Below are 9807 nucleotides of genomic sequence, written 5' to 3' on the forward strand. Positions count from 1 at the left end.
AACATTGGTTTCTCTGGATAATGTTATATGAAGCACCATTACTTCAAACGAGTTATACTTGAAGCCTGCCCTCTGAGAAATCCTGAAAACGTTATTATAAATTGAAGCAACTCCTCCCCCTTTGCCTTTTAGACGCGGCTCGTGTTTATAACAATAATCTTGGGGGTGGACTCATTTAAAATAATGTAATCATCAGGTTTTAGCCAAGTTTCTGTCAAACAGAGCACATCTATATCATGATCAGTTATCATATTATTTACAAAAAGTGTTTTCGTAGAAAGGGATCTGATATTCAATAAGCCAAGCTTTATCATTTGTTTATCCATATTGCATTTGTTTTTTATTTGTTGAACCTCAATTAAATTGTTAACCTTAACTTGGTTTGGACGTTTTTTGTATTTTCTAGTTCGGGGAACAGACACAGTCTCTATAGTGTGATATCTAGGTGAAAGAGTCTCTATGTGCTGAGAATTAACTGACCTCTGTGACGGGAGGCAGCTAGCAGACGGTCGGTTTAGCCAGTCTGTCTGCTTCCTGACCTGGACCCCAGTTAGTCAAGTATAAACACTAAGACTATTTGCCATATTTCTAGACAGAAGAGTGGCGCCACCCCAGGAGGGATGAAGACCATCTCTTTTAAACAGGTCAGGTCTGCCCCAAAAACTCGTCCAATTGTCTATGAAAGCTATGACATACAAAGATTGTCACTTTAAGAGAATGCACTGATACAGTGGCCTACGTTCAGCCGGCTATGTCTGCTGTAGGATACTTACCAAAACAGGCATTTTGACATGATTTTTGTGTGAATTTGTCCATTTAAACACAATACTTCAGAGAGAGCTTATATTTGTGCACGTGCCGAGGTGCGGGTTTGCACGCTTCGGATGAGCGCAATGGTTTGTTTTTTTTCAGCGAACCGTGCCATCCCTATTACCTCAATCAATCAATTACAGGCCTAAAACAATCATGCCCGAACAGACGGATATTAGTACATCTCGTCACACCGGCACCCGTGTCTTAATCAGTTGTATGGTCTGCTTTTCAGTCTAAAACAGTTGCGTCAAGAATAAATGTCTCGGCTGTTTCGGGAGGTGCGCGTGCTGTCAGCAGAGGCTCGCACCTCCCAACTCGCACCAGAGGCTCGCACCTTTTTTTCTCAGATTTTGCAAAATCTTCGCGATCGACTTAAAATGTTTCCAAGATCGACTTGTCGACCGCGATCGACGGGTTGACGACTCCAGATATAGATGAGCGAACCACTTTTTTTGGAGCAAGCATTGATTATGCGTGACACAAGCCGCGTTTCCACCGCAGGAACTTTACCCAGGAACTAGGGACTTGGTCCGGTACTTGGTGTGTTTCCACCGCAGGAACCAGGAACTAAATAAAAGTTCCGGGTAAAAAAATGCGCCCCAGAAAGTCCCTGCTGGCGAGGTGGTACTTTTTTAAAGTTCAGGAACTTTCGGGGGCGGGACTTTGGCGCTAAACATCCTGATTGGTTGAGTTGACGCAGCATTGGTTGAGTTCAACCACCATTTATTCGGATCAACATTTTCAAAATATTACTGTTATTGTGTCATGAAATGTAATTTTAAAAGTATTTCAGGCGAGAATGTAGTTGTTTAAAACTCAAATCTGTTGTTTATTTATAAAGACAGCGCCTATTTAAAAATGTGTTTCGCCGATCTCTGCGACGGTGAGCTCCACTCGATCAGCGAGAGCTCAGTCCTCATGTATCCGCCGAGATGCAGCCTCTCCTGGGATAGACCTTCTGATATGTGCCGCTGGCTCTGATGTGTCTTTAGTGGTTAAACATAACATATAATTCAGCTGTGGGGTAAATCTAACAGGTTTTCTTTGGTCTGTATTCAATTTATCTATATGTTAAAATGAAAATGAAAAAAGGCAACCCTGCTAACAACATTACGTAACTGTTACGTAACTGCGACGTAATCTGGTGACCAAAGTTTCGTCGTGGCGACGTGTGGCAACCGGAAAAGTGAAAGGTGCGTATACGTCGCCACAACGTAACTTTGTGACGTTGCCAGTAAGTAACTGCGACGTCGTGGCAACGTCGCGGATCGGTGGTCGTGTGCTGGTAATCAGTTGGTTATTTTTATTTTTTTATAATTATTCTATGGGTGGACATGCAGCACTTGAACCTAATTTATGTCCTCATATGCCCAAACTAATTTAAAGGATGTTTCAGCACCTGTGAATGATGAATACATACTCGAAATTAATTCAGTTAATTTATTAACAAGCAAATATGAACAGTAATACACTCAGATTATTAATAAAAACAGGATATACAGCGAAATATGAATGAAAGCATTCAGCCCATACAGAAGCACATAGATTGAGATATATTAATAATAAATACATTTCCATATATTTAAATATCTATACCCTTCTGTAAGCATCCAGGGTCAAAACATTATGCACAAACATGCATGTCTTAGTAAGCACTCAGCACACTGCATTTAAATATTATCATTAACAATGCACACATTCATCAACTAATCACAAGCTCCCACAATAATACGTCAGCTAATAAATAACAAATAATTCATTGAAAATAATATGTAATAGCTTATTAACAGATGTATTATAGCAAATCAAGTTTAATGAATCTCACACCTATCATACAGCATTATGGCCAGTTCACACTGCCACAAAAATATATCTAAATATATATATATATATATATATATATATATATATATATATATATATATATATATATATATAAGCAATTAACATTAAATTCTAAAATCTTAAGTAATTCTTACTTTCTCCATTCTTTCAATATTCAAGTGTTCGTGTGCCTGAGTAATATCTGCATCCCCCGAAGTCTGAAGAGAACACAATATGCTTGTAGACAGCAATCCTCGTGAGAGAGAGAGAGGTCTGGTGTGGAGGGTGGATCTGGAACTGACTTCTCTTGATTATCTGTCTTCACAAACTGCCCTGAAATACAATTCAAACATTAACAATGATTGTTATAAATGTAATGTTAGGCTCTTAAATTCATAATGCTTGTTTTGGAAATATAGTTAATATCAGTTATATGCAGCATGCACGATACAAGGAAGTGGTCAGTAACAACACTTTGAGGTTATGATATCTATATCAGTAAGGCTACCTTTAAGAAAAAATAAAATGAATAAATTAAGTTGTGTTATGCATTCAAATAGTTAGACATGCTAAAATACAGAATTTGTTAACAATAATAATAAAAAATAATATGCTGGGGAAAAAAATTAAACATTTCATAGGGCCCTAAATATGTTTTTTTTTTTACGTTTAATAAACTGATGTGAAAATGTATGTACTATGAAAAAGGAGTAGAGAAAAATGAAATATTTATTTTATCATTGAGGATTTCTTAAAAACAAAAAAAAAATCTTGTCTCGCTCTCATGAACCCAGTCTCGTGTCTCGTCTCATCTTGTGGGATAAGTGTCTCGTCACACCCCTAGTAGCCAGAGCAAGAGATACATTAGATTTCTTTTGCATGTCTGACAGTCTAACATTAAGCTGAAGTATTTTGAATGAGTTAAACCTGTATCGTGTTTTCTGGGTAACATTGAGAATATCACTATATATTGTTGCAACACCCCCGCCACGACCAGTCTGACGGGGCTCATGCTTATAGCAGTAGTTTGGTGGAGTTTAGACTAATGCTAAATCAAAAATGCCTGTCAAAATTAACACTGGAACAAACACAATCTTTATTGACTGGACAGCACAAGAACTTCTATTTGAGCGTGAAGAACAAAAGTCATCATAACAGTTATTTGAGAATTGGCTTACTAGTCATATGGAGTGAAGTGTCCTGGAGATGTTGTCCAACAGGAGATCTAAAAAGCCTAGCTCACAGAAAAGATTCCAATTATTAACAAAAAGCAGTTTCTGTTATTTACACCATGACTATAACCATTCGTTTAAAGCAAAAAGTCTGCTGAACCTTTCATGTCCTCATCTATATGTGGGAAGTGGTCCTGACACGATTATCATCATGCAGGCGATATGCTGTGCACCGTCTTGATCAGGCTCCTGAAGTCCCTCTTCAGTGTCTATGTCTGCCGTAGCATGGTGTTGTTAACCCCAGCGTGAAGTACGACCGCTCCGATGCTCCCCTCACCCTTCAGGATCACGGGAATCTGTGCAGAAATATCAAGAACATAAGCACCAGGGAAGAAGTGAGTGTGGACTTTACCTTCAGCTAACATAGCGCAAACGTGCCGGACGATGGAGTCTCTGATGATCACAGCGTTTTGTTCTGTCTCGCGAAGTGGAGCGAATCGGGTTCTGGTGGAGATCCTGAAGACCGGAGGCGGCGGATGGAGAGAGGTCGTCGCCCAGGGCCTGGATCATGTCTTACACTGTGAAATAGGGTGAAGGACATCTGGGAAGATCGCATCCTGGGTACACCGGGCCTTTGCAGAGAACTACACAGAGTAGAGGTGGTAGGAGGGTTAGCTGTATACTTACCCTGGACTTATGAGCATCAACCCCTGAATATTTCCAGCACAGCTCTCCACTCGCTCATCTGGGCCTGCTTCTCCACAATATCATGGATCTGTTTCTTCACGGCTTCCAGCTCCTTATTAGAAATAAACAAACTAGAGAATAGGGGAAATGCAGAAAAGAAAAATAGTAATATGGAAAACATACAAAAATCTTAAGATACCAGAATTCACATGTTTAGATTTTACAAATGCATGATGATATATTGTAAAAAATAAATATGAAGTAATTTAATAAGCTTTGTAGCATCACCTGTGTTTTTTATCTCTGTCAGCAGCTCCCTTTAGACATTTTCTTGGAACTTCTCCTCTGTTTTAGAGGGTTTTTAAGACACTCCTGAAATCACTGCACAATTTTTTTTTTATCAATATTTGTTTACAATGATAAATCAGAACAAGCTTGAAACAGTGGTTTGAAATAGTTTCAGCCCATTTTAGACCGCGAGTGACGTCACTGATAGACTCTACAGTGCAGACTTTTAGGTTAAATTAATTAGCTTAACTTTACTTCATTTATCTATTGACAAATTACCATCAAAAACATTTACAAAGCAATCAAAACCGATCCTTTACCCATGTAATTAAAAGGCCAAGCTTTCATTAATAAGGGCTCAAATCTAATATGCTATAACGTTAATTATGTTTCTATGCTAGCGTAATACTTGATAGCAGACATTTCAGGAAAAATACCATAATCACAGAGGTATAAATATTAACAAAAAGTACTTAAAGTAGACTGTGGATAATATTAACGTGTTACTTAACAAATCTGTCGCAGTTGTTGGCCTTTTCTTTGGTATAACTGACGAGAAACAAGAAGAAAATGTCAGACGAGTCCTCTCCTCTCCAGCAGCCGATGTGTAACGTTACGCGGTTGCCATGGTTACTCAACGGCTATAAGGCTAATAAAAACAATAAAATAATAAAAAAAGGTTTTAGCGACGTTAGACTTTTGTTTTTACTTTGTTTTATACATTTTATCAACCAACTTATTTATTATAAATTGTAAAACTCACCTCAGAAAGCTAATTCTCCTGTCAGACAAAGTTGAAGTGAAAAGTGCGTCAAACAAACGCGCTGTCCTCCTGATACAACAGTCTCTGCTGCAGATGAGATGGTGTAGCCAGTCTGTGTCACTATTTCACGTTCATAACTCCTTACGAGATAGAAAGTTTCACAACTCTTTTCTTGTCAATACTGTGCGCGCGGTGCGTCAGTTGTGGAAGCGAGCGCCTGTATGTCACGTCACTATATATTGAAAGCATGTCCATATTCTGACTTGGTGAAAATAAACATATTTTATCTTTAAGGAACGTTTAATCTTGTGTCTGAAGTTACATTACCCTCTTTAAATAGCTCTATACTCAGAGAGCATATAAAGAACGTAAAAATATGGTAATGATATTACGTGCATACGACGTTGTAGTTACGTTGCCAGTAAGTCATGAAGTTACCAATATATTACCAATAGAGGACCTATCTGGGACGTTCTTGGTTATCTGGTCACGTTGGAAGGACGTACTGACGACGTTGTGAGTTGGTAATGTGATGGTAATAAAATTAAGGGCATGCGACGTCGTAGTTACGTTGTCAATTGGTAAATCATGGAATTACCAAAAATTACCAGTACGTTACGTAACTGTTACGTCGTGTGTTAGCAGGGAAGTCTATATAATATTTCGTTTCATTGTAATGGCTGTATATAACGTTACACTTATCCCTGAACTAAGTACATTTCTGCAGCTGTTATTATGTTTAAATGAAAACGAAAGGAGGCAGTGGTATTTTATATCCTATTTCGTTTTATTGTAAATGTACTGAGGGGAAAATTGCAGTAGCGATCTGAGTTCACGCAGCATTGGTTGAGTTCAACCACCATTTATTTGGATCATTTTCAAATATTACTGTTATTGTGTCATGAAATGTAATTTTAAAAGTATTTCAGGCGAGAATGTAGTTGTTTAAAACTCAAATCTATGGTTTATTTATAAAGACCGTGCCTATTTAAAAAATGTGTTTCGCCGATCTCTGCGACGGTGAGCTCCACTCGATCAGCGAGAGCTCAGTCCTCATGTATCCGCCGAGATGCAGCCTCAAATCGGCTAGACCTTCTGATATGTGCCGCTGGCTCTGATGTGTCTTTAGTGGTTAAACATAACATATAATTCAGCTGCGGGGTAAATCTAACAGGTTTTCTTTGGTCTGTATTCAATTTATCTATATGTTAAAATGAAAATAAAAAAGGCAAATTTATATAATATTTCGTTCATTGTAATGGCTGCATATACACATATCCCTGAACTAAGTACATTTCTGCAGCTGTTATTATGCTTAAATGAAAACCAAAGGAGGCAGTGGTATTTTATATCCTATTTCGTTTTATGGTAAATAGGAAAATTGCAGTAGCCAAGACGAGCTGACTGAAGTTATCAAGTACGCTGCTGTTTATAGATTTACCGGACTTGCGTCGTCGCGGACATCACACTCCCCAGTCGAATGCACAAAGTCTGAACTAACTACCGAGGATGCACGTCCAAAATCAGCGTACTTTAAAAAAACAAACAAATCAGCAGTACTTTGTATTGAGAAACGCGCGCAGACCTACGTCACCAGTCTATTTGCCTAATCTACCCGGTACTTTACACCGCGGTGGAAACGCAGAAAGCAACAGGTCTGGGGGGAAAAAAGTTCCTGGGAAAAAAAGTTCCTGGTAAAAATGTTCCGGGTAATTTCGGTGGAAACGCGGCAACAGTCTCAATTAGTGGGACTCATACGCTGTGCGCGCACGTGCTACGCGGGATGGGTGGTCACCCTACTTTAAGGCCCGGACACCAAGCTGACTACAAAGAACTAGCAGCGACAAAAGGTGGTTGCTGCCTCGCTCGGCAGCATCAGACCAAAAAGTTCCACTGGAACAAACCGCACAGATTAATGAGTAATGAGCGCTTCATATCAGAAGCAATTTATAGTATATATTTGTCATTCAAAAGGTGAAACTGAAACATACAATATAAATTCAGATACACTAAATGTAAACAAAGCAGCGCTTGGTTACCATTTTGAATATCCGTAACGTTGATAACTTTGATCATTTTAAGCGACTCATGAAAACATTGTATTGCACTGATTGGGAAATATCACATACTATTTAAGCAGCCTTCCATCTGTACCACCTTCATTCACATAGGCCTACTTGTTTTCATCACTTTGCTTTAATTCTTAGGCATCGATTCATTCGCTAAACTTAGGGTTGCCACCCGTCCCTTAGAATACGTAATCGTCCCGTATTTGAGAATAAAATAGCGGGTCCCATTTTGAATCAATACGGGATGGGGTTTGTCCCGTATTTTCGGAGTTGTCTTCAATGCAGCATCTCATGCAGATCATTCTGTGAAGACTAGTCCTATTCTGCCCCTGATTGGGTAATACTCGCTGACATCGGTGGATTGATTGGTTTGTTTCAGGTTCACGGCCAATCAGAGTCAGAGGAGGGCGGGTCTCTTGGCAGAGAGTCCATTTGAAAGAATGGCACTTTATAATAAGGTTAATTTATTAAACATTAGTGTATTAACTAACATGAACTAACAATGACTAACACATTTGTAACATTATTTATTAATCTTTGTTAATGTTAGTTAATAGAAATAAAGCTGTTCATTGTTTGTTCATATTAGTTCAGTGCATTAACTAATATTAACAAGATTGTCAAGTATTATTAAATGTGGAAATTAACATGAAAAGATGAACAATTGCTGTATAAGTGCAGATCATTATTAGTTATTGTTAATTAATGTAGTTAACTAATGAGCCTTATTTTAAAGTGTTCCAGTTAAGGTGTACATTCAGACAAAAGCATTATTTTAATAAGATATAAGATAGATATATTTAATAATAAAAATATAGTGCCTAAGTGAAGCAAATACACAACTTAACTAATTTAAATGATTACATTATTCAACAGGCTACTGTAGAATTAACAATAGACTATATAAAATAGATTAACTTACCAATAATAATAAATAAATGGGTCAATATCACCATAGAGTGCCTTTCAACCCCAATACTCACACATTTCTATTTTAATTTACCATTCACTTTATTTCATGTCATAATAGTAGACTATACTATAATAAATATATTATCTGAGCTCCCACAATGTTTTTTTTTTATTTTTATTTTTTTTATTATGGGCCATTTTTTAGAGCATAAAGCGTAGATATGTCCACCCTGTCGTGGACATATAAACAAATATACATATACAGATTATACTTTCTGAAAGGTATGATGTCTCTTTCCTAAACAGGGTTATTTGTTTGCTTTCAAATTATAAACACATAAAAGATTTTATGTAAACAATGTTTTTTTAAAGAAACTCCTACAATTCGCACATGTATTTTTTCTTATTTGGAGAAATATTTGAATATTTGGACGCAGTTTTTTGTTTGCATGTTATTGCCCCCACACCTAGCACAATGGATTATATAGGTATGATTACATTATTATTTTAAATATTATTTAAAAATACCAAGATGACAGGGTGGACGAGCCCACGACGGAGTGGACACATAAAGCAGAACAAAAAGCATGAGAAAATATGACAATGAAACATTTATTCAACATAACAAACAAATATATAATTACATTCTCAATCACATTGATATTTTTTTTATTACAACTATTATCTACAGCAGATGTTTCTATAAAATGTAATATAACATTTCTATAAATTGCAATATTAACTAAAAATGAATGCTATGTCCACCCTGTCATGTGTATGTCCACCCCATCGAGTCTAAGTGGCCGACAGGGTGGATATTGTGTAACGACAGGGTGGACATTTTGAGTATCAATTAGCATATTAGCTTACAACAAACTGTGACTAGCTAAATAGTTAGTCTGGTTGTTGAAAAGAATTTGGTATATTTAAACTTACATATTTTGAAAATATTGTATTTTAATCACTTCCTGCATATTTTATGGCGACAGGGTGGACATGTTAAGCTTTGGCAAAACAAGTAAGCAAACTTATATGAAGAAAATTTGTCAGTTGAAAAGTCAGCTGCTACTCACCTCAGCAGTTGAAATTCCCACCACTGAAGATATATATAAAAAAAAAATATGTTGTGATGATGTCACTAATGGTGATGGCCTCTTCTTAAAGGGACAGATTCCGCAATACGACAGGGTGGACGACCATTCAAGGGACATGGACAAACTCTTCTTTTTTATTAAATAAAAATATTGTTTTTATTACAAAATGATCAATACACTCAATC

The 9807-nt window shown here is 37.1% G+C and overlaps 2 long non-coding RNA genes across 7 annotated transcripts; both read right to left on the bottom strand.

Moving 5' to 3' along the window:
• Nucleotides 1-2239: 2239 nt before the first annotated feature.
• On the bottom strand, nt 2240-4163 carry LOC127979070 (uncharacterized). 2 transcript variants are annotated; one of them, XR_008158718.1, is made up of 3 exons: nt 3970-4163; nt 3816-3871; nt 2240-2970 (listed from the first exon to the last, which is right to left on the bottom strand). It is a non-coding gene; the product is annotated as an uncharacterized LOC127979070 (long non-coding RNA). The 2 variants fall into 2 exon arrangements; XR_008158717.1 differs by having other exon boundaries at nt 2240-3871.
• Nucleotides 4164-4182: 19 nt separating this feature from the next.
• Nucleotides 4183-8362, bottom strand: LOC127979066 (uncharacterized). Of its 5 annotated transcripts, none has more exons than XR_008158710.1 (4): nt 5548-8362; nt 4785-5433; nt 4497-4627; nt 4183-4387 (listed from the first exon to the last, which is right to left on the bottom strand). It is a non-coding gene; the product is annotated as an uncharacterized LOC127979066 (long non-coding RNA). The 5 variants fall into 5 exon arrangements; XR_008158713.1 differs by having other exon boundaries at nt 4183-4608; nt 4785-4877; nt 5297-5433; nt 5548-8361; XR_008158711.1 differs by having other exon boundaries at nt 4183-4627; nt 4785-4877; nt 5297-5433; nt 5548-8361.
• Nucleotides 8363-9807: the final 1445 nt, after the last annotated feature.

This window comes from Carassius gibelio, chromosome B19 (assembly GCF_023724105.1).
Source record: "Carassius gibelio isolate Cgi1373 ecotype wild population from Czech Republic chromosome B19, carGib1.2-hapl.c, whole genome shotgun sequence".
Taxonomy (NCBI): Eukaryota; Metazoa; Chordata; class Actinopteri; order Cypriniformes; family Cyprinidae; genus Carassius; species Carassius gibelio.